The sequence below is a fragment of the Caretta caretta genome, chromosome 2, assembly GCF_965140235.1.
Source record: "Caretta caretta isolate rCarCar2 chromosome 2, rCarCar1.hap1, whole genome shotgun sequence".
Taxonomy (NCBI): Eukaryota; Metazoa; Chordata; order Testudines; family Cheloniidae; genus Caretta; species Caretta caretta.
The window spans coordinates 54,358,475-54,382,589 of NC_134207.1; the positions used below are offsets into that span (position 1 = coordinate 54,358,475).

A 24,115-nucleotide genomic window follows, 5' to 3' on the forward strand; every position below is an offset into this window, starting at 1 on the left:
GATACATTATTATGGAAAATACATTCAGAAAGCTGGCGATGGAAAGAGAAAGAGTATACAGGATGAAAGGGGGAAAATGGTGAGCTCAGCTAGTTATGGTGAGATAGATGTGATTTAAAAAAAAAAAAAAAACCCACATTACAATATCTAACAATGCCAACATGTATTGATTTCAAATTTATTTCCTGTACCAACAGTAGCAGCATAACACAGAGAGGCAGAGAGAGAGAGAGAGATCTGCAAAAATGCTTAATATTATGGTAAATGGAAGGAGAGAGTCACAAAAGGAAAATGAATTCTGACCATCACGCTAGCTTTCTCTACAGCAGTCGTTGCTGCAGGTAAGATTTCAGTTTCAGCATAATGTGGACCTTACAGTAATCATATTTTCTTAATAGAGTCAAAAACTATGATATTCAGTATTACCCAATAACATAGCATATGATGGAGTTAAAAGTGTTGAATCCTGACCTTACAACAGAACTTTTACATCCACCAGTAGCCATTATTTAGCTTTAAATACTTAAATTGCATCACATGGAATATTTTTTTTTCAAGCCAATGCAAAATCACAGCTTACATATACAATCTTTGTATTCGATTAGAAAATAATAATGAACGTTTAAAGGCTGATGTCAGTTGGAGGGAAAGGGGATGCCATGTGGCATGTTTACTGTATTTAATGTGCAATCACCTGATTGCAAGGTGAAAGGCCCACTCACAGCTATGTGGGCAAAATTTTAGCCAAAGTAGTCACTGTCCCCAGGAGAGTAGAGGGGCCTGATCTTCCTGCCACAAGGTTATAAATCACTTGCACAGGCTTTAAATAGTAGTTACTCATATCTTTCAGAGAGAGAACAGGGCCCCAGAACTTTTTATTTTAACTACTTATCCATCTGACTTTTACTCTAATTTTCTGTACTCTTTAAGGTTTTTGTGAAAGTCTCCAGTTTGTCACGCATTCCAAGCCACAGGATGTGTCAGCTTAGTGATATTCATTAGTTTGTCTGGAAGCTGCTCTGCTTCTAGGGTCCCAATTTTCTTTCCCTCTCTCATTTCAGATTTTCTCTTTTTTCTACAGAGAAAATGCTCCCTTTTCATCCAATGGGAATTCAGCACATCTCTTTTCTCCATCTTTTCAGGCTGTCCAGCCTCTTCTTTCTGAAGGTGACTGTTTCTTTTCCTTTCTTTATCCTTGGAGTTATTTCCTCCTAACCTCACTCTGCCATTAGAAGCCTTCACCTTCACAGATATAAAAACCTAATTGCACACTGTGGTACAAATGAAATCCCCAAATTATCAACTGCAAAATTAGCATTAAAAATCATACGACAACAAACAATAGGGCTTTTTATGTGATTTTTGTAATTGCATGAAACTAGTTACTTTGCGAATAATTGTTTGTGCCTCATTAGCATGCAAAATGGTTTTATAGTCTAACCCGCACACAAAAGAACCCATTTGTGATGAGAACTGTGCTTTGTTTAATGTTAGACACCATTGTATTTGCTTTCCTAATATAACAGTTCTAATTAGTACCTAGCACTCATCCTGAGTTTTTCAGCTTGAACATGCTGGAGGTGACAATAGAGTCACAATTCCATGGCACTCTTTGTCAGTACCTGTCAAAATATAGCTAAGTCTTTAGGAGTTGTGATCCAAATACTAAAAAAAAGTTAATAGTCCAGAAAGAATCTGTCTCTAGGTAATTTAAAAAATAAAATAAAATTGCACATTAGCTTCTGGTTAAAAGCATAACATCATTAATGCTACACCATTCAATGTGCTCTTGGCAGCTCTGGTTTGTCCTAATAACTTCTTTGCATTGTTTTTATCATCTGACTTTTAGCGGTGCTCTTCATTCTTTAAATTTAAATGCCTCCTTGGGACAGCCCGGGTGAACTAGATACAACACTTTAAATCAATTAATCAGTACATGCAAACTTTCCCAGGGTGGTGACTTGCTTGTCTTTGAAGTTCAGGAGTATTTTTTTCAAGCTTATCACACGCACCAAAGATGGACTGGTCCTGACTCCATTAAGCTCGTATTTTCTGACTCTAACATAATCCCTCTGCACAGTAGCTAGGATGTAGTGGTAGGGAAACATGAAGACTCCTGCTGAGGCACTGTCTCCAGCTCTGTGTCTGTGTACCAAGGAAGAGTCAGGCCAGTGAGACTGTGCGAGCACTGCTTCCTGATTATCACAGTGGGAGCTAATAATTGTATGTGCTTTCTTTTCAATAAATATATATGTATAAAGAACATCAGCTCTTGTGGCTTGGCCTATGTTTTGGCTCACAGACACCAGACTTTAATTTTTTCTAGCTATGTTTAGGCCCATTAGGATGCTGATCATTTTAGGCTGAGTTGAGTGTTTCAGTCTTCAAAATTCCAAAAGGGGTTCTCAACTAATCTTCATTTTAGATACTTTGTTTCCTAGGAACATACACCTTTGACATAGTGACCTGGGGTCTGATTCTAAGCTGCCTTGCATTGTGGTGTAGTGGATAAAGTACAAGGAGTCCTGAGCTCTGGTCTCAGCTCTGCTGCTGGCTCTCCACATTAGCTCAGTCGGACCACTTAAGATATGTCTACATTGGAATAAAAGACCCATGGCAGGCTGTGACTGGCCTGGGTCAGCTGACTCAGGCTCACCAGGCTCAGGGTGTGGGGCTAAAAATTTCTGAGTAAATGACATTGAGGCTTGGGCTCAAGCTCCAGCCCAAGCCCAAATGTCTACACTGCAATAAACAGGCCTTTAGCCTGAGCCCTGCAAGCCCAAGTCACCTGACACAGGGAAGCTACAGGTGTCTAATTGCAGTGTAGCCTCAGGGCCTGATCAAAAGTCCATTGAAGTCAATGGTAACATACCCATGGACTTCAGTGGGCATTGGATAAGATCCTTCATTTATCTGTGCCTCCGTAGCCCATCTGTATAATGGAGAATGCTGATGTGTGAGATTGAATTAATGTTTACAGAATTTTTTGAAATTCTTGCTTGCAGATTGCTCCATAAGTGAAAAATATTAATAAATATGATTATATTAAAATCAAGTGTGTTTTCAGTCATGTTTGATAAGACCACAGTTCTAGCAATGAATGACCCTCTGTAGAAGGGATCAAACATCTTGCCTTCCATTGTAAGCCATTCCAATAAAAACAGCAGAATCTCTCGTAAGTATTGTAGTTCAATGGCATTCTTAAAGACGAAGTGTTCATTTCCAAATAGCAAGCAATAATGCTGAATCTCTCTCTACCAGACAGAGTTTTAGCATGTCTTTCATGTTTAATGTTATCAATAACAATTTTTAAAGCTTAAAACATACATTTAAAACAACATAATTTGTCACACATCAAGTGCAGCATTTCAGCTTTAATCTAAACATGAGTGAGTAAACAATGTCCCATTGTTCACAATTTCTCTTCTGAAAATAAAGCAACATGGAGTTCTTCAGCCAAACTAGAGCTTGTGCAATATTCTTTCCATAAACTCACTTTCTGAAATCAAGCAAAACGGTGATATGGTGAATCTCTGTGTAAGAGTGAGGTTATTCTAAACTGTAGCAGCAAGTTAGCCAGTGCCCATTCCCCTGCCAGGGAGCAAGGACCCAGGTGCTTCTGAGGAGGGCAGGCACAGGCAGTCCTTCTGCCCTACTAATGGTCTCTCCTCTTGGTCTTTGGCCTAGCATTTTGATAACATTCTCATAGGCAGTATGCAGGGTCTTATGTCTCTTGTGCCAGCAGCAAGCACTGTAGCTTGCAAAGGATAAGCCAAGATTTCTGACTGAGCCTTCAGTTCACCTCAGAACTTCCTACCTGATGCACCCAAACTTCAAGGGTTACTTCTTCTCTAAATCATCTGGGGCAGACACTACATATAAAACACCTTACATCCTGTAACTCATGAAGGAACAAATCTTGATCACCTTGCTCATGCTAATAGTTCCTTTTACATCAGTGGGCCAAATTCATGACTGTTCAGTTCCATTGACCTTTCAACCCTTTTCTAACTTTTCTTAACCTACAGATCTATAGCCAGTTCCTTGGTTAGCCACACTGCATACTTCTTGCCTCTTGCATTCTTCTTTTTCAGAGGAATTGTAATGTGCTATGCCTTATTTATGGTGGGGTTTTTTTAGGATTCCCCAGCCTTGTGGGTTTTAACAATTCTTTCCAACATACTTCAGTCATTCATTCCCTATCCACCCACAGAAAAAAATGGTCTTCCTGAAATCTAATACTATTGCACTGCAAAGTTGTAGGAATTCACTGCTGAATATAACTAGCTCATAATCAATTCTTCAAGCTTACTTATTGTTCATACATTCTAATATGGTTTCTCTGTGTTGGTGAGAAGCAAATGTAAGATGGCTTCTCCTGTTATCTACTTTTTAGATCATGACATTTTCTTCTAAATAATTTAGAACCCTTTTTAGGATGCACATTTAATTGTGTTTGGAAACCACAACAGGAATCTGTGAATGTAAAACAAGATTAATGAGTGGATAGGATTGGGAAGATGAGGAGTCCTCGCTCATTGAAAAAAATTGAAATAAAAGATGTACTTTCCTTAATTTTAGACTATTTTAAGACATTTTAAAACAGATACATTATGTAATAAAAGTCTGTCTTTCTATGAGTAAAATTCTCCTGTGGGACAGATGCCCAATGCAAGTTGCTCTAGTATTAAGCCTTGCATACTCCCTATTCATTCTCTACACAGCAGCGAGGATCTTTTGCATCTGTCCTCCATAGGCCCCAATTCAGCAAAGCACTTAAGTATGTGCTTAACTTTAAGAACCAATGGGACTATTTAACTTGCTTAACATGCTTAATTTTGGGAGCCATGGGTCTGAAGTATGCACTTAAAGTTCCATATGTATTTAAGTGCCTTGCTAACTAGGGATGGATTTAAGAATTTGCTTTCTTGAATCAGGGACATCTTCCTGTTTAGAATGCCTCATTCTGGACAGGCCAGGGAAAGGGCTACCGATTCATGTTTAGGTAGCTCCAACAGCCCCACTACATGATGCAACATGGGCTAGAGTAGTGCCTGCGATGGGATTGCATGTGCTCTGGCCTGAGGTTGGGCATTGCATGAGTTCTCCTCTCTAACTGATGCATAATTCTTCTGTAGGGAGCCCAAATATTGTGGCTATATCAGGGTGGAGTGGATTTCATTTACAAGAACAACTTGCCAATGGCAAGTTACATTCTTGGGATGAACCTGCTGGTCATTACTGGGCACAGTGTTATTTTCCCCCACCCCCAGTTCAATGCCCAGCCAGTAAAGGCCTCCATAGAGTACAGGAAAAGAGTAATAGTATCCTGAGGTTGAAGATGACCTTGCTCAGGAGGGAGCCAGAGGCTGTGTTCTAGAAAGAACTGCAGGCTGGGAGATGGCTGCAAGAGGGAATGCTGGACAACGGGCAGCCTGGGGTCTGGAACTGGAAGTGTGATAGCCAAGTAGGGCTCACCCTGTTGTTGACAGGGGGTCAGCAATAGCCACAGCAGGAGGATACAGAACAACAGGCAGGAGGATGGTGAGGAAGGGGTTATGTGATTCTTACCTTTACACCTCTGTACTGGACTGCTCCGAGGGGCTGCTTTAGGAATGGATGGGTTAATCTTTGTTGTAACTGTTAAAAGCAATTGTGACAAGGGTGTTTGTACCTTATAGTTTCTGGAAGTCTTAGTAAAGGAATCCTCCGGTACACGCAGCATGTGAATGTGTGTGGGAACCTACTGAGGGTTAGAGCCTAGTGTTCGGATCACCTCCAGTGCTTGCCTCTGTGCTCGTGGTATTTAGAGCACACTATCAGACATCAGAGATGACTGGTGTACAACAGCACTCACAGTCCCACCTCACAATGGGGTCTATTACATTCTAGTAGATGAGGGACAAATGTGCCTCTCATCCAGAGGGCCCCAGACACACTGCTGTATTTGCTATCAGAAGTAAGTGGAAATAGAGGAAGGAACCAGAGCAGGGTTTACAATACCAAGCTATTGGAGCCTGCTTCAGATGCATTGGGAGGCATGAGGCCAAAGGTCACGTGCTCTCAGTCCCCCAAGAAGTGTGCCAGTTGTTGACCATTATGCACTCTAATTTTTGGAGTTTTTTATGCAAAGTACCCTTCCACCATGAAAAGTAGTTCCTAGCAGGAAGAGTAAAGAAAAGATTATATAAACAAATACCTTTTCTCTGTTCTTTTGAATTCATTTACTGTTACAGCATTTGTTTTTAAATATTTAAGAAAAAACCCAGTGGACTTAAGGCGGGTCTGCACTAGAAAGCTAGATCGACCTAACTGCAGCGCTCAGGTGTGTGAAAAATTGACCTGCATCCCAATGTAGACATCACTAGGTCAGTGAACGAATCCTCTCAGAGAGGTGGATTTACTACAGTGGTGGAAGAACCCATTCTGTTGCTATAGCAAGTGTCTATACTACAGCGGCACAGCTGCAATTGTGCTGCTTAGCATTTCTAGTGTAGACCTACCCTGAGGGCAGTTCTACACTACAGGGCTAAGTCGACCTAAGTTACCCAACTCCAGCTATGTAAATAATGTAGCTGGAGCCAATGTACCTTAGGTCGACCTATTGCACACTGGGTCGACGGGAGAAACTCTCCTATCGACTTACCTTATGTGGAGTACCAGAGTCGAGAGTTGAGCTATCAGCGGTCGATTTAGCAGGTCTTCACTAGATCCACTAAACCAACCCCCAGTGGATTGATCGCCACGCCTTGATCCCCCGGTAAGTGGAGGCAAGCCCTGAGAGTCCTGACCCTTATAAGTTCAGCTGCCCTTTCAGCAGCAGTTTAGACTTTAATTTAGTCTTTTCATTGCAAACCAAGACTGGAAAGGACTTGTTGAACCAGAAACTGCTGCTGAAAGGACAGTCATAAGGGGTCAGCAAAACAGAGGAAGTTTAAAGTTCCACTTTTCCTCTTCCACTCCCTCCCTCATCTCTTTATCTTTTTTCCCCAGGAACCCTAACTCCTAAATCACTTCCACCTTAGCTCAAACACCCAACTTTATCCCTGCATTGGCCCTAAGAGTTCCCAAATCACACATTCTTCTTTATACCACCTTGGCCTTTGTCTGCCACTGAAAGCTTTTTATACTCCTTCCATCATTTATCTTCTGCCTCTACTGGAGCTGTTTGTGTGGATGCTGTGAAATAGCAGAGATCTTTCTGTATCTGACAATGGCCTCTTGCTGCCCCACTTCAATGGCCAGGGAAGGCAGGCAATGGTGGGAGTCCTGCTGTCTTGTAAGGTGGCTGCATTTCTGTAGCTGCTGTCCCTGCTATGCTCTGCTGCCTGTCCACACCAGAGCTAGATGCCTCAATGGTAGCTAGCAGATCAGAGTCAGTTGAAGATAGAACTACAGCCATCCAGAAAGTTCAATAAGGAAGGGGAAAATCCACTGGGGACAGGGGACAGTTGGGGAAAAATGAGCCCCCTCTTCACCTCAGACAGTGGTTGCACTATGGACTATCTCTTACTTTAAATGATAATTCATTCCAGCTCTTCAGTGTGTAGGTTACACTAACTTAGACCATGTCTGCACTACAAAATTATGTCGACTTATATCTGAATATATATCCCACCACAGTTATTAAATCACTTGTGTGTGTGCACACTTGGCTCCTTGTGTGGGTGGTACCCGTCCACACCAGGAGCACTTGTATCTATGTATTGTCAGTGTGGGGCATTGTGGGACAGCTCCTGAAATCCAGGAACAGTTGACATAAGCAATGCAGTGTCTACTACACTGACGCTGCATTGACCTCATTACATCCACTGTGACTACGCCGCTCGGGAAGGTGGTATTACTAAATTGACACAGAAAGGGACTTATGTCAGCAGGAGCCAAATTTAAACGAAGACACTTCCACAGCTAGTTCCACACCAGGCAGCTTACATCAACCTAACCCTGTAGTGTAGACCAGGTATTAGACTCCTTTACATTCAAGTACACATCATCAGATGAGTGGAAGTGTGGTTTAAGGGAGACTAACTTACACCACCTTACAGCACCTTATATCAACCCTAAATTTTACTCATACGAGTAAGGTTGTAGGATTGACCTCAGAGTGTGCTGCAGCTCTGTCTGCACTACAGATCTTACAGTGGCACAGCTGTACCACATGTAGCCGGTCTATGCCAACGGGAGAGAGCTCTCCCATTGGCATAATTAAACCACCCCCAACAAGCAGCGGCAGCTGTGTCGGCAGGAGAGCGTCTCCCACCGACATAGCGCTGTGCACAATGGCGCTTTTGTAGGTGAAACTTATGTCTGTCAGGGATGTCGTTTTACCGACAAAAGTGCTAATGTAGATAAAGCCTAAGTCTCATTTAGTGAATGCCAAGTGGAAAATCTACTGAAGTAAGGAGTCTTTTGAGTATTATGTTTCTTTAAATCCCCAAGAATTTTACCCTAGGAACATTTTTAGGGAGATGTACTGGGAAAACATCATTAGAAATATTTCGCACAAAAACTTCCCTGAAAAGTTCGTCATTGTCAATTGAAGCAGAGGCATTATTTCCCACAATACATTTTATTTTTTGAAGGTGGCTGTAAAATGATGTGATTAATTGAGGATTCCTTTTTTTAATTTCTGGTTTGCCTGACTGACACGAGTAACCTGTGTTAATTTCCCCAGATGCCTGATGCAGCAGTGACCAAGAGCACAAAATGATGTATTATTTACTGTGGCATTCAACGGTCATTTTCATCCTACAGTAGAGTAACAGTTTAATGAGATCATATTAACATGCTGCCCAACAATCCTGACATGTGGAGTGTTGATCAAAATCTGATTAAATTCTCTTAGATTAAGCACATTTGCTCAAATTCATGTTCAGGTACTTTTGACTCACCCTGTGTAATGGTGTTTTACCATGCATAACACATCTCCTATTACAAGCAGCTTTAAAAAAATCAAATAAAACAAAGTAATTTATGTCAAAAAGTAAGAAACGCTCACCAAATACATCATTACGCCCCTAACTGTGTTCTGTTTAAGGTATTAAAGCAATTTAGCAATGTCAAGTTTAAAATTTAATGGGCTTTAAGGATTTTTTGTTTTAAGCATTGGTTTAGAGATTATTATATTTTATAGTCTTTTCTTATATACTCTAACCATTTAAAACTCAAAATCCCAAGAAAATTGTGTACCACATTGTCAGCTATCTTTCACTAAATGTGATGGCACTTACTGAAATGTATTTTGATCAATGCTTAATAAATTATGATTTTCACCTCAGTCCATGGCATAAACCCAGGAGTCCTCACACTATTCCCTTGAAATTTCCCCAGGCACTGGGCACTAAGAAATAGCCCTAATTTTTCTTTAGGATTTTACTACTAAAACAGGAAATAGTTATCATTTTACAAATCTAACTGAAAAAGCTTTATTCAATTAGAAAGTTTGATTTATGTTATAAATAAGACAAAATATAGGGAGTGGATATTTCCCTTATTGCAAAATGTAAAATTCTATGTAGATAAGTTACTGTCTTTCTGGGCCTTCCATTGCCACTCCTATGTAAACAAGAAGCTTCCAGCTGAGGCTACTTCAGCTACTTCTTTCCAGTTTACCTGTATTCAGATCAGGAGAGTTCTGTTTCATGTCCCAGCTGCAGTAATATGCAACATGTGCAGCCATCTGAATGGCAACTATCAGTTTATTTACACCTTGGAGGTTGTGAATCCATATCTCCTCCTAAATATTTATTTGAGTGGAAATTTCAAAGATATATACATATGTGTATATGTGTATATAATTTTAATTTGTGTGTGAAATGGAAAGTGCCGGATTGGATTGACAGCTGTAGAAACTCAGCTCAGGTTTCCACTGAGCTGTTCACAATAACACTCAGGTCTTTTTTGCCTGAGTTTTTACTGTTAATTTAGAAACCAGCAATGTGTACAAACATTGCTTGTTAATGTTCGTGTTTTTAATGCTTCTCTGTGCACATCACACTTTGGAGTGGGTATTTACTTTGAAACACACTTGCTTCTGAACTAGCTGTTGTGTGAGTAGCACTTGCAGAAATTGCTTTTAACCATCTAAAAAAGGAATTAGGAATTAAATATTGTTCCCTCCTCCCCCGCCCCCGATCAACCAAAAAAACCCAAACACGGTTTGTCCATCATCTGAGTGCCTTTAATGTGAAGAAAGGAGTGAAGTTCCAGGGCAAATTGCTCAATGGGCAATGGGCTGTAGTCATTCGGCTCCAGGTTCAAATCCAGCCAGTCAATACCATGTGAAAGCTTTATGTTGGCTTGTGTGGTCTCAATCTAGTTTCTCGGGATGGGTATCTACATCACAATGCCCTCCACACCAATGGCACTAATTGGCTAACTTCCTGGTGGCCTTAGTATGGATAAGATTTGGTAGACTTTGGTGAGTGAACACACCTTTTACCCCCACAGAGGTGTCCCTAGAACAGAGGTATGAGATTGTGGGAAATCTTATGCTACTCTTGCACAGATAATCATGTAGAACTTTGTAGTTTTTTTTCACATGACGAGCCAGACTCTCAGCCCTACCTTGCTCCTTTTGCATTGGTTGTATGATGCAAACGGAGAAGAAAACAGTCTTATATCCCCACTAAGACTCCCCTGGAATGAGAGGATTCCTAATGGATAGAGTCCTGGCTTTGCTAGCTTCTATGTCACCTCCCCTCCCCACTGCCAATCCTGGCAGGACAGAGTTGAGAATCCAGCCCAGTGCATTTTAATCAGGTAAATTGCTTTCGAAAAAAAATTGATACAAAATAATAATAATAAAAAAAATCACCGTTAACTATAGGTGAAAGATTTAGTGCACTGTTTTAGAAAGCAGAGGCTTCTGTGAATTTCAGGTTTTTTTTAACTATAGAAGATATATTTAGCAAATAAACCACTAAGGACAAACAAATGTTTTAAGTGAGGTTTCCTTCCAGAATTCCACCAAGAGGCATCATAGCAGTGACAATTATTTTGTGGTTATGCAAAACATCTGACTCTTATGTGGGAAGACGGAGGGCCATCTGATCGAAAAATGCATAAAGTCTTTGGCTCGTTTTCCTCAGTTTCACACACTGTTTATACAGAAAATGGGGGAGATGCAGTTTCCTGTGGTACATTTGTGTAAATTATGCTTGTTTGCATAGTGTAGCTTTAGGATTGAGAAGATATATTCAAGTCTAATGACTAATGTACCATTGACAATTCCATATATAACTATAATAGGTCAGCCGAGATGCAGTAAATATCCCCAACAGCGACTCTTTTTTTATGAGGTGCCAGAATTTCTGTCACAGACCTCTTGACATAATCCAGTGGACTGTTGCAGCACTCCTCTCCATGGTGACATGAATCCATTCTGTGCTCTCTTTCTTCAGATGGTTCTCAATTCCCCCATTAACTCCATGATATTATTTACCACATTAGTCTGAGGAATCTGAAGTCAAGCACAGACTCTAAATTTATTTTCTGCAGCTATGTTCTGATTAATTTCATTGATACTCCACAGTTATATGGGATGTATTGCATTACGATATCCTACACAGTAATTCTTATACCAAGATTGTCTCATGCACGTAGAAGGTCAGAATAAGGTTTATGGCAGTAACATATAAGATCAGAAGCTTTCTGATCTTTTTCTCATTGGAACACTTAATTTGTTTTTCATATTTAATAGAGTCCCTTACAACATGAAGAATTACAGTAATGTAAAGATCCTCATTAGCCATCAGCCAAACACTATGTGAGTGAAGGGAGTGCAGGCTTATGTCCACGTTTTTGTATTTATGGAGACACCTCTGAGGACGAGAAACTCACTTGGTCTAGGAATTTTAAGAATTCCACTACCCACTTGCTGCTGGTTCTTGGGCTGCAAGCGGGCATGGCCATCAAGCCTCCTCTCACCACCATACTCAGACATACATGCTCTTTTTTACATGCCGTGACTCCTTATGGTAGTAGACTTAGTATTGGAACTGTGACTGTGTATCACATAGACTCCAAAGTCCTATACATTTAACAAAGACATTAGATGAGCTTACATGTATTTTAACATATTCCTTTACAAGACCACCCTTCACATCTGGTCTTGTTAAAATACAAGCCCAGCAATCAGGGTATCAGGGGTATATTCCCAGCTTTAGTAAGTAACTTCACCTCTCTGTGTTTCTCCTTAGTTAACAAGGAACTAATGCCCATCCTCATGGAGATGTTGTAAATCTTCATTCATCAGTGTGGGTAAGGAATTTTGATATCCATGAAGGGAAAATCTTGTAGCTTGACAGGAAATGATAAAAACATTTTCCTTGTATATTTGGTCACATAATAATTTCTCTGTCAATGTCAACACAATTAGAGAAAATATCACTTAAGTTCCTCAAAAGGGAAGTCGATTTTTTTCATGTGTTTGCTTCTTCAACAGAATTTTAAGTTTTGTCATGGTATCTCTGAGCTAAGATAACACTGTCACTCTCAACAATAGTTTGCAAAAGTGTCAAAAAACGAAGCAAAACTTGGAGGGAGGATTACTCCTTTCATATTATAAATTATTTGTAAAATGGATGTAAAATGGTTTTCATAATGATATATATTATAGTGTCTTAACAGTCTAAATTGTATTGTACAATGCTTTGTCTGCATGGAATTGCACCAGCTGAACCTGCTGTGCCTTTGTAGAGTCCTATTCAGCTCTCCTTTTTTACTCCCTCCTTGGGCAAAATCCTTTCTGAAGCCAGTGTGATCTATTCCTCAGTAAGGAGTACTGAATAAGGACCCTTAAATGATAAACTCCTTGGAAGAGGAATCTGCTATTTGTCTTGCACACTTTACCTACTGTACAGTACCATTTATACTGAGGACGTTAATATAATAAAGCAATAATAATAAATTAAGCATCTGTATCAAGCAAACAATGACAGAACTCAAGAAAAATGTCACTTATTTCCAGTGTTACAGATCAAATGGAGGATTCCAATATATCATTATTACTGTTTTTCTGTATTATGTTTATTGGCTTCTTAGAGGTACTGGACTTGTATACTAGAAAGTGAAAAAATAATATATTTTTTCAGAAAAGAATGATAAGATTGCTGGATTTATTAATGTTTGGCACATTTCCAGCATAAGGCTCTATCTGAGCCTGAGGCCTAAATCTTGTACCCGTAGATCAGATATAACTGTTTCTCTTTGGAGGATAATCTAGGTTTTTCAAACTGTTAAGATCCACATAGTCTTTGTTTATTCAAACATTCAAGTATTGTTGGGCTTCCAGTATTGTACTTGTTAGCTTTGATAAACTATCTGTGCCAAAAAAAAAAACCCAACAAAAAAACAAAACAAAAAACAACCAGCCAGTTTTACATGTTAGAAAAAGAAGATTTTAAACAATTTGACTAAATGCCTTTACAGCTTTGGTTTTAATTAGACGTTTTGCTTTTTCAGCTTACTCAAAAGAGTTAGATAGCTTCAAACCACGTCAGTCTATAAAACAGCAGGTATCAGCTTTAACTGCCTCTGAAAATATTAAATGTATTCAATTACTAGAATCCCTGGGAGAATGATACTTTTAATGTTCATTTGTCTTATGCAAGGTTTGTAACATGTTTTCTTTCTTGTCTACTGTGGTTTTGGAGATTTTGTGACCCAATAATGTCTGAGATTTTCTAATGTCACAGTACATTCAATTAGTGCGTTCTTCTTAATATAATTCATCACAACAAACTGGGTTGCACCACAAGTGTCATTTGAAAAGGAAAGTCCCCTCTCTTCAGGATCAAACCAAAATAGTCTGAGCACCAAATAATAAGCGGTTATCTGAGCAATGATAGTTGACAAAGTCATTACCTATATATTTTGAAACAGAGTGATTCTGGGGCTAATTTTCAGTCAAAAACCATCTATGTACTATTCCACCCCTTTTCATTAGCATATTAGAAATCTGCATGACATACCTAGAGCAGCATTGCTATGGCAAAAGTGATACAGAAACAAAATGACATTCAAGTCACTGACCAACACAACGCCTGGGAGAGCTGAAGATCCCCTTGAGAAAACTCTCAGTGTTATTTCTGACTTACCTTTTTCTCTGAAAAAAGAATGTGGGATATGAAACTTTATTTCTTCATGAAAACAGAACAAGAGCCAGATGAGACATTGACCAATTTCTATTCCAGATTAGAGATGCTAGCATTCATTCTTAATTTCCTGTTTTGGAGCATAAAACCAAAATGCAAATTGTGCGGCATTGTTCACTGACCAAGCTCCAAGAAGAACTCTTAGTGAGCCAGAGCATATGGTGGATAGACATTTAAACTTCCATTGTTTCATGGAAGTGGCCAAGTGACATGCCTTAGCAAAGGAAAATCAAGTACAATTTGAATATATGCTAAAGGTACTCCCATCTGAAGTCTAAGCAGGCTAAGTCTTACAAAGTAAGTATGCGTCTCAAAACTCTTGTAGAAAGGGTAATCAGTTCTATCTTCCCCCTGTAGCATTCTAAGCTTGCAAAGTCTTTCTTAAAGGAGTGCCATATATAAAGAAAGGAAAAAAATAAAAATCAGGGCACGATGTCTGTCCCAGATGACAGAATTCAAACCCAGCAAGCGGGAAGGAGGGAATCCATCTGCAATGGACGGGAATGATGCACAGACAAGATTCAAGAACCCCAGATTGATTAAGCATTGACTACAGGAAATAATGTTACAAACTCAGAGGAAGCTAATCATATCTGCCTTGGAAGATATCTTATGGCTTGTCAAAACTGCAGTACACCACAAAAGCAGAAATGGAAGAGAGAGAAACTCTCTCAAATTATCCCATCAGCACTACATGGAATGTGTGGCATGATAGGAGAATGCAAAACTAGTTATGCTGCGAAGGAGAAATTGGAAGACAATGTGAAGAGGCTGCAACAAAGAAGAATCAAGACTTTAAGCAGTTGCAGACTGAAAAAGAATCGTTTGAAAAAGAACTTGAAGGCAAGAAAAAAACTGATGGATTTACAAAAGAGAAAAATAAAAAAAAGTGTTTAAAACATGCAGCGACCAAGACTGCAAGTGATGATCTAGTGGCAGACAGACAAAGAACAAAATAAAACAGCTTTGGAAGAACTCTGAATGTGCAGTGGCATTACAACAGAAAAAAGGCAGAACTAGGAAGACAAATCGATCTTGCCTTCCATTCAGGGTCATGCAGAGACACCTGAAAAGGCAACAAGCAAGTTCTTTATGGAAGAAAAAGTTTAATGAAACCACCAAAAATCCAGAAAGACTGTTATCATGTGACAATGGTAAAGACTCACAGAAAATGTCACTTTCTCCTAACACTGAAAGAGAAACTGTATTAAAAATAAGGGAAATTCTATTATTCCAAAAGCTACTCGGTCTCTCTCTGCTTCAATATAGAATTTCTTCTTAGAACATTCCCAACCTCTGCATGGCTCCCTCTACAGAGTTAAAGAAAGGGTGCGCATACCCTCACATTCCAGCCCCCCACCCCTGCTTTTTCCTGTTGAAAATATGATGTTGGCAGACCAGGTGCCAGCTCTTGCCAAAACTTTAGGCCCCAGCTGAGCACTGACAAATTCATTGCTGCAATCCAGTCTATTTCACCTCTGTGTTAGTATGATTGTGATGGGGCGAGTTTGCCCTGCACTGATACAGCAGGGGTTAACTCCACCCTTTGGGCTGAGGAGGCCACGCCCCTTGGCCCTGTTGGGCATGCTCCGGCTGGAGACCAGGTATAAAATGGAGCAGCCCAGCTCATTTGGGGCTGGCCACTGAGGAGGGAGGATGCATGCTGCTGGTGGCTCCAGCCCAGAAATGGCAGAGGCCTCAGGTGGCAGAAGCCAGAGGCACCGAGACCCAGGTGAACACCCAAGCATTTGCGGACACCCAATGATTGTCGGAGCTGCCGAGAGCTGCATAGGCTGAGAAGCCCAGAGACCCTGCAGATGCTTGGACCACTGTACCAGGATAGGGTAGGAGGTAGCCCAGGGGGACTAGCCATTGTGCTGGGTGGTGTCAGTTTGTTTCAGTTGGATCCCTGGTGACACAGTGGAGGGCATACTTGCCATTGCCAGGGTCCTGGTCTGGGAGCTGGTGGAGCAGGGAGGCCCCAGGTCCTGCTACCCTGGCTGCTACTCACCCCCAGGTGGTGGCCCATAGCCTCACTGGCCACTAGGACACACTGCCTTGCTGAAGAGGGCAGTCACATTGACTCTGGCCAGTGGGCCACACAGCCTTGAGATACAGGGCAGCCCCATTTGACCCTGGTCATTGGGCCACACAGCCCTCAGGGAGAGGGCAGCCATATTGACTTTTGCCCTTAGGCCACAGTACCCTGAGTCAAAGGGTGGTTGAACAGACTTAGCCTTGGGAATATACCAACTCTCCCCCTCCCAAAAGGAGACATGGTGTCCTTGCCCCACAACAATGATTAAAATGTGTATTGGATGTATAACAATGTGTTTAGTATTTAGAATTTATGAAATGTTTGTGAGTTGCTAAATGTATTAATCTCACTTATCTTTATCACATGTTATAAGGTAATATTTAAGTTTTTGCTTTATAACTAAAAATGTTTGCTCTGAAACTGTGAACCTAGTCAGGAGGGATCATCTCCTGCCCATCAAGAAGGCCTATCAAAACTAAATGGGCCATTGTGGGACATCACAATACAAAGACTTTGTTAATTGCCCCTAACATCCAAAAGATGCTACCTGCAAAAAGGCTCGTCCCATCAGCTTGAATTCTGGAAGGAGGAAATAAAAATAACTATTGCTGTTTGGACTTTCACAAGGCCAGAGCTATGAAACAGAAGTAGAGATTCCCAGGGTCAACCTGGGTTAGCCCTAAAAGGTATTCAGATTACTACAGCTCTGTCACCTTTTGAAACTATACACTATAACTCATTTGTGTCTGTATGTTTGCCTGCTTTAACCTTGTAATAATGCTCTCCTTTCTTTTCTTAGTTAATAAAGCCTTAGATAGTTTATTATCTGATTGGCTACAAGCGTTGTCTTTGGGGTCAGATCTAAGGTACAAATGCACCTAGGGTAAGTGACTGGTCTCTTGGACTGGGTTGCTATACGCCAAGGATCTCAAAATATTTAGGTTACTCCAACTATCACAAAGTCCACTTGGATTGCAAGATAGACTGGAATGCCCAAGGGGACTGTCAGTGACTCCGTGGCAAGACTGTTACAGTGCTTTAGGAATTCACACTTGTTACTGTATTGGTGAAATCTAATTATAGAGCATAAAACCAGGTTGGGGTCTCTGACCTGCTTCATGACAGTCTGCCCTGAGGTTGGCACTCATGGTTGTGAGACATGCCATACAGTGTGACTGACAGTCCTTAACAGTGATTAATATTTGACAACATACGGCTCCAGGTGAGTCAATGCTTTCACCATTTGTCCAGATCCGATCAACTTCTGGCCTTGAAGAATCACTTGGATTATCAAATCCCAAAGAATTAGACTCATTCTAGCCTGATTCTAATTTATACTAAAGTTTCTTTATACAGCCAAAGCAGTGTCATGGAGGGCTAGTCCACATGACCAGTTAGGTCACTGCAAGCTCGGTGTAAATTATGCTGAACTAGCCTGCCTTGGACTAAATGTCCATGTGAACCCTGCTGACGTGTGTTAACAGTCGGTAAATGCACTTTGGTTAGTCCTATTTCAAAGAGGACTAGATCAAAGTACATTAGCAAACTATTAATGTGTGTCAGCAGGGTCCATGTGGCCAGATAGTCCATGGCAGGCTAGTAGTGCACAATGTATTCACACCCCAGCTTGCAGCAAACGAAACTTTAGTGTAAATGAGAATCAGGACCAATAGGCTTAGGACTCTTCTGAGATGGATGAAGGTTGTGGTGTGAGAGTATCAATGCTACTGGATTAGCACACTGCAGATTTTTCATACATTTGACAGAGTCATAAAACTAGCCTGGTGAATGAAGAAGGCCTTAGTTCAATATGTGACTAACTATAACAGCCCCAAACGAGGAAGTGAAAAGATGAAAAATGTTAAATTTAAAATAATGGTAAAACAACTGGAATGGAATATATCTATATCTAATCTATATAGATAGCTATATATCATACAATAGTATTTTTATTTAACAAACAACTTATCCTTGAAATTTAGATTCAGAAACAGTTTTGGAAACAATGATATCTCGCTAGCCGGCTCAGTTTTATTCAACACCTCTGTCTGTTTTTTGGGGTAACGGGAATGAACAAGAAAAACATTTTAAAAGGATAATTAAGTAAATATTGCATCTTAACTACAGAGAATTTAAATGATGATTTATCTGCTGCACACAAACAACCTGTTCATAATGATATTAACATCATGAGCAAAATTAGAAAGACTCCCAGATCACACATAAGGAACGGAAAAGCACATTTGTAGACAAAATAGGATCTGACTTGTAATTGGACTGTTGAAGTCCCTTTGTAGTTTTCACTCCTGACCTATCATACACACAGCTACTATCTGTAGGATACATTATAACCTAAATACTTCATCAGTATTTGCATGTACTGGCTGTGAAGCATTTTGTGTGTGTGAAAGAGTCTATAAGTTGTCTTGTACAATGCAGCAGTCAAGTTTACCTTACAAGGAACTTGAGCAAGACCTCATCTGACTGTTTAGACTTAGGGTGACAGTCAGACACAGGGAGGACTCAATACCATGAAATATTCAAAGTGTCTCAGATGGAATTTGTGTTTGGCAACACAAAACAATGTACAAAACATTACCAGCTAAAAACTGCTGTTTTTTTTCTGTGTTCTTTGAAATCACCCTGCAGGGAAACAGTGAAGATTTCTCATTGAATCTCAGAATGCCTATCTGTCTTCTGTCTCTCCAGGGACTTCACTTTTCAACACTCTCTCCATTCTAGTTGTGTTTTTTCTGCTATTTATTTCAGTTGTATTGGATACTAGATATTGCTCCAGAAAGAAAGACCTCATCTTGCTTCCAGCTGCTTGATCAACTGAAATGGCTCCCAATGCAGTTGGTGAGAATGATCTAAAATGCACATTTTTCCTTTGTATTGGGTCTTTTAGGCCTCACGCTTGATGCTGACGTTTCTGAAGCTATTGCCTGCCCTTGTGTGTGTCACAGAGATTGGGTTGAGGGGACACAGCTGGCCCAGATGTGGCTGAGTTGGTCCTGATTGGCTGGTCTTTAGTTTATTGGCATGGAAGAAAACAGCATGACTTTGCTGGTTCTGGTTGGACTTGATCTTAGCTCCTCTAGGTGTCCCACAAACATATATATCATGTGTATATATATCATGTCCTTATATAATGTCCTTTTACCCTAGGGAAGGGATTATTAATTAATTAATTATTGGTGTACTGGCAATCTCAAAATGCCAGGGATTTTTTCTTTGAGATAGGTTAGCTTTTCTCTTCATTGCTCTTTCTGAATCCTAGGCTTCCAACAGGCCCCAGCACTAGTTAGAGCAAAGGGAATTAACCAGACAAATCTCCTATGTATTATGATGGGAACATAGCATTTAATGAGGACTGTGAAACCAAAAATGGTTGTTTTTCTGTAATTAAATGAAAACTTTCAGATGGGAAGAAGGTTTCTTGTTTTGTTTGTAATAGAAAACCAATTTTTGAAAAATCTTCAAATCCACTTAGTTACTGATTGTGTTTGAAACAATTTGGTCACCACAGTCAAAACCACCTGCAGTTGAAACTACTGGTCTGCAAAAAAACAACTCTTGAATTTGACTCTACAGGGGCCTGAAGCCTTCTTCAAACAGTCCTGAACTGAAATGAATGCATACATAAAAATATGAAAAATTAATTAGGAAATGCGGGGCAGGTTGTTTAAAAAAGATGCTTTTAAAAAAATACAAACTAAAAAGAAGAATGTATCTGGTGCCTTGCATTACAAACAGCAGTGTCTGCTATAAACTTCTTCTAGGCCTTCTGCCACAGAACACATGCAAGATGTTGCCAGAGCTCTGTGTATTGTTGTCACACATGAAAAAATAAAACCATGCTGTACTAAATAAGTCTAAAATAGTGCAATGAAAGAGAAATGGAGATTAATGTGACCTCTTTATGTCAAGCTCCTAATGCACTTTATATCTGTCTGTCATAACTCTTTACCTGCTGAAGTGTATTTGGTTTATACATGAAATATCACAACTTTTGTTTCTATTTCTGGTTTTAAATGGCTGTGGTTTTGTGTGTATTTATATACTTGTATATATTTATATGTATTTTCACAATATACTTGCCCAAATCAGGCTAAACTGGCTAATTTATGAACTGCAGCGAAGACTGGCATTCAAGCACTATGTGGCATTCATTCTGGCAATGGTACTTCAGATATGACTTTTGCACTTTGACAAATTCATGAGAAATGTTGTGAGCAGATATAAGACCAATATGTAAACTTTTTTCAGAGTAACAGCCGTGTTAGTCTGTATTCGTGAAAAGAAAAGGAGTACTTGTGGTACCTTAGAGACTAACCAATTTATTTGAGCATAAGCTTTCGTGAGCTACAGCTCATCCGATGAAGTGAGCTGTAGTTCACAAAAGCTTATGCTCAAATAAATTGGTTAGTCTCTAAGGTGCCACAAGTACTCCTTTTCTTTTTTTATGTAGATTTTGTTAATCTTACTATGGCCTTTGACTCTCTAAATCAAGATAGTCTGTGGACAGTCCTCCACAAATTCGGCTGCCTCAATAAGTTTGTCAACATTATTAAACCTTTTCATGTAGGAATACAGGTTTGTGTCCTTGACCAAGGCTGTTTCTCAGTTCCCTTTGTTGTCACCCATGGAATAAAACAAGGCTCTGTTCTCGCTCTGACATTATTTAGCATCATGTTTACAGCTGTGCTAATAGATGCATTCAGAGATATTGATTGTGGCATTTATATGCTGTAGCATATGGATGGAGGTCTCTTGTATCTACATTGCCTGTGTGCAGAGAGAAGATATGAAGACTTTTATTTGCAAATTACTGTTTGCTGATGATTGTGCTTTATTGGCCCCTTTTCTCAGGGACATTCAGTTGCTCACTGACTGCTTTGCACATGCAGCAAAACGTTTTAGCTTTATGATCGGCCTAAAGAAGACTGAGATCATGGTCCAGCCTCAACCAGGAAGTACGGCAACGACTCCAGTTGTGTCCATCAACAGTGTACCACTCAAGGTCGTTGACACATTTTGCTACCTAGGTAGTGTCATTCTATGAGATACAGTGATCGATGATGAAATGCATTGGTGCAGCCAGTGATGCCTTTGGAAAGTGATGCCTTCAGTATAGTCTCCGGAATGAACACGGCATCTGACTGCAAACAAAAATTGATGTTTACTGCACCATCATTACCACAGTCCTTTGCATCTACAATATGTGGACTACTTATCAATGCCACATAAAACGCTTGGACCAGTTCCACCTATGATGTCTACGATGGGTTGTTCCAAACACCAAAGTCCTGGAGTGCTGTAACATCACAGGCATTGAAGCTTTTATAGTGAGAGCACAGCTGAGATTCTGCGGCCATGTGGCCTGTATGTCTGACTGTAAAATCCTTAAGGCCGTGTTTTACACAGAATTGCAGACTGGAACTCATTTTAGGGTCAGACCAAAAAAAGTTACAAAGACACACGCAAGGCCAACCTCCAATCTTACAATGTTGACCTCAGCACCTGGAGCTCTTAGCCCATGACAAGATCTGATGGCAGCAGCTTTGCCACCTCAGACTGAAAGATTTTGAGAGCTTGTGAATTGCTGCAATCAAGGACAGACATGTGAGGAGTAAAACTAAAAGCAGCACATATCCATCTACACTTGTTTTTACCTCTGGCACTTGCGGATGGGTCTGCAGGTCTGAAATTGGTCTTTGGTCTCATTTCAGGACCTGCAATAAGTGACTGTAGCTCATCTGTCGAACTCGACGGGAGACTCCATCATTTTCACAAGTTATTGATGACTGTATAGCTCACAATTGGCATAACCTATAGTGATCATGAAAGGTCATTAATTAGAAACAGAACTAGGTAATATTTTCAGACAGCCCACTAAATGTTTCTCCAAATCCTTTGTGTATTACTCACATAAGTAGACAATTGACTAGTGAGACTACTCACAAGAGAGGCAAACAGGATTTGGCCACGGTGTTTAGATGGATGCACCTCTCTGTCTTCCAGAAATATTGATTTCAGTTCTGTTTGGTTTTGGAATTTGGCTGTCAGCTCAGTCCACTTTCCATCAGGACAGTTATACACCTTTAAAGTAAAAAAATAACCCTTAATGGAGCACTAGTTGGCTCTGATTCAGCCCTCTTGTGGAATTTTATGTGCCCTGACTGTAACAGAAGCACCTCTCAATGCAATAGTTTTAGTAGGATGCAGAGAATAAAATATACTACTATTCATAATGGGCAGTATGGGGTCTTTAAAGCACAATCAGGTAGGGGAAAGTACAGCTATCTGCACACTGCCACGCTGCACTAGGTGTCCTGGAGTGTGGGGAAAGCCCAGGCAAAGCCTCCCATTTGCATTGGGTGCATTCCACTGGCCTGCATATTGCACATGGGGTGGGCAGCCCAGGGCACCCTGCTCGCCCATGTTGGAGAGGCTAACCTGGAGAAACCCTTTCTCAGGAGAGTGGAAAGACTATTTGTGCCTAGCACCTATGTGGGGCCGCAAGGGAGGGGGAAGGCCCGTTATCCCTCTTCCCCCTCCCCCCTCCTTTTGGATGGCTGCTGCTACTGCAGGAGCAGGTGCTTCTCTTGCTTTGATCCCATGAAGTTGCAGCATCTGGCCAGCAGGGGGCCAGGGAGCTGAGCCCAGCAGGAACAGCAACTGTTGAAAGAGTTGCAAGCCAGCTCTGCAGGATTCCAGGACTTCTTCCAGCTGTGGGCAAGGAAGCTTACTGCAGGCCTGCAGCAAGACCTGGCCTTTCTGCATCATCTGAACAGACAGCGCAGAAGAGGCAGGTCAGCGGGGAGGGGCTTGCTGGTCTGCTGTGGAGAAGATGTGTTTGGGGGTCTGTGGTTAAACTGCACATTGCTTGTATAGGCTAACAACACTTGAATGCCTACTGTAGAGATTGCTTATCAGAGACTGATTGTTAGTGCAGCAAACATTTGTTTTCACGTGTCTTAAAATATTTTAAAATTAAGGAAACTGCATCTTCTATTGCAAATTTCTTTGCCCTTCCCACCCTTCAGGTTAGTTTCTCTTTGTCCTCCATTTTTTAAAAATATGTTTGCATCACCGGTAATAAGGCCTATCAATTTATGCGTGCGCTTAGCTCTAGGAAAAATGTACATGTCTGTGGAGTTGCTATGGGTTTGGGGACTCAATTTTTCTTTGGGGAGATAAGGTTAGTTGTGTTGGAGCTAGCTTTTTTTCCTAAAAAAGAAACCCCAAACAAACCCACCTCTTGGGCAATTTAGTTCCTTTATTTAATCTGGATTTCTAATGCATCTAGCACTGTGTGCAGCATACAAAGTAATGAAAACATACATGGTCCACAAAAGACATCTAGGCTCTGCTCTTGCAAGCAGCTCAAAGCAGGGAAGCCCTCTACTGCACTATGTGTGAGCATAAGGAGCCACCTGCATGGATTCAGTTACAGGAATGCAGACCTAGTTGTCTTTTATATATGTATGGTATATGCCCTTGGAGGCTTTTTCTGGTGCCTTCTTATAAACTAAAAAACATCAGAATACTTTTTAAAGATTCTTTGCTGATTTGACCTTTGAATCATCATAAATACCATAGCTTCGCCACCTACCTTGTGTGCTAAAAGTGCAAGTAAATATCTGTCTGAAATCATAGAGTAATTTACAATAAAGATGAATTTTGGAAAGGGGTATATATCTTTAAATCCTTCTTCTTGGTGCTACTCCAGGGAAATAGCCATCAATGTCCCTGTCAAATACGTGTGTGTGTGTGTGTGTATATATATGTACACACACAAAGACCTGTGGAGTTTCTGAGTTCAGACAGGTTATCTCACAAATCTGTGCAAAGCTCTGGTGAATAATTTATACCAGGCTTAGGGTGACAAGTTAAACACGCCCATTTTGTCTAAAAT

At 40.5% G+C, this 24,115-nt stretch overlaps 1 long non-coding RNA gene across 1 annotated transcript in view; it reads left to right on the forward strand.

The window, feature by feature from the left end:
* The first annotated feature begins 320 nt into the window (after window positions 1-320).
* The window catches only part of LOC125630995 (uncharacterized), a 30,190-nt gene continuing 6,395 nt past the window's right edge, over window positions 321-24,115 (forward strand). The window contains exons 1-3 of the long non-coding RNA XR_007354857.2: window positions 321-341; window positions 12,201-12,261; window positions 18,964-19,053. This is a non-coding gene — a long non-coding RNA (uncharacterized LOC125630995). The remainder of the gene's footprint in view (window positions 342-12,200; window positions 12,262-18,963; window positions 19,054-24,115) is intronic.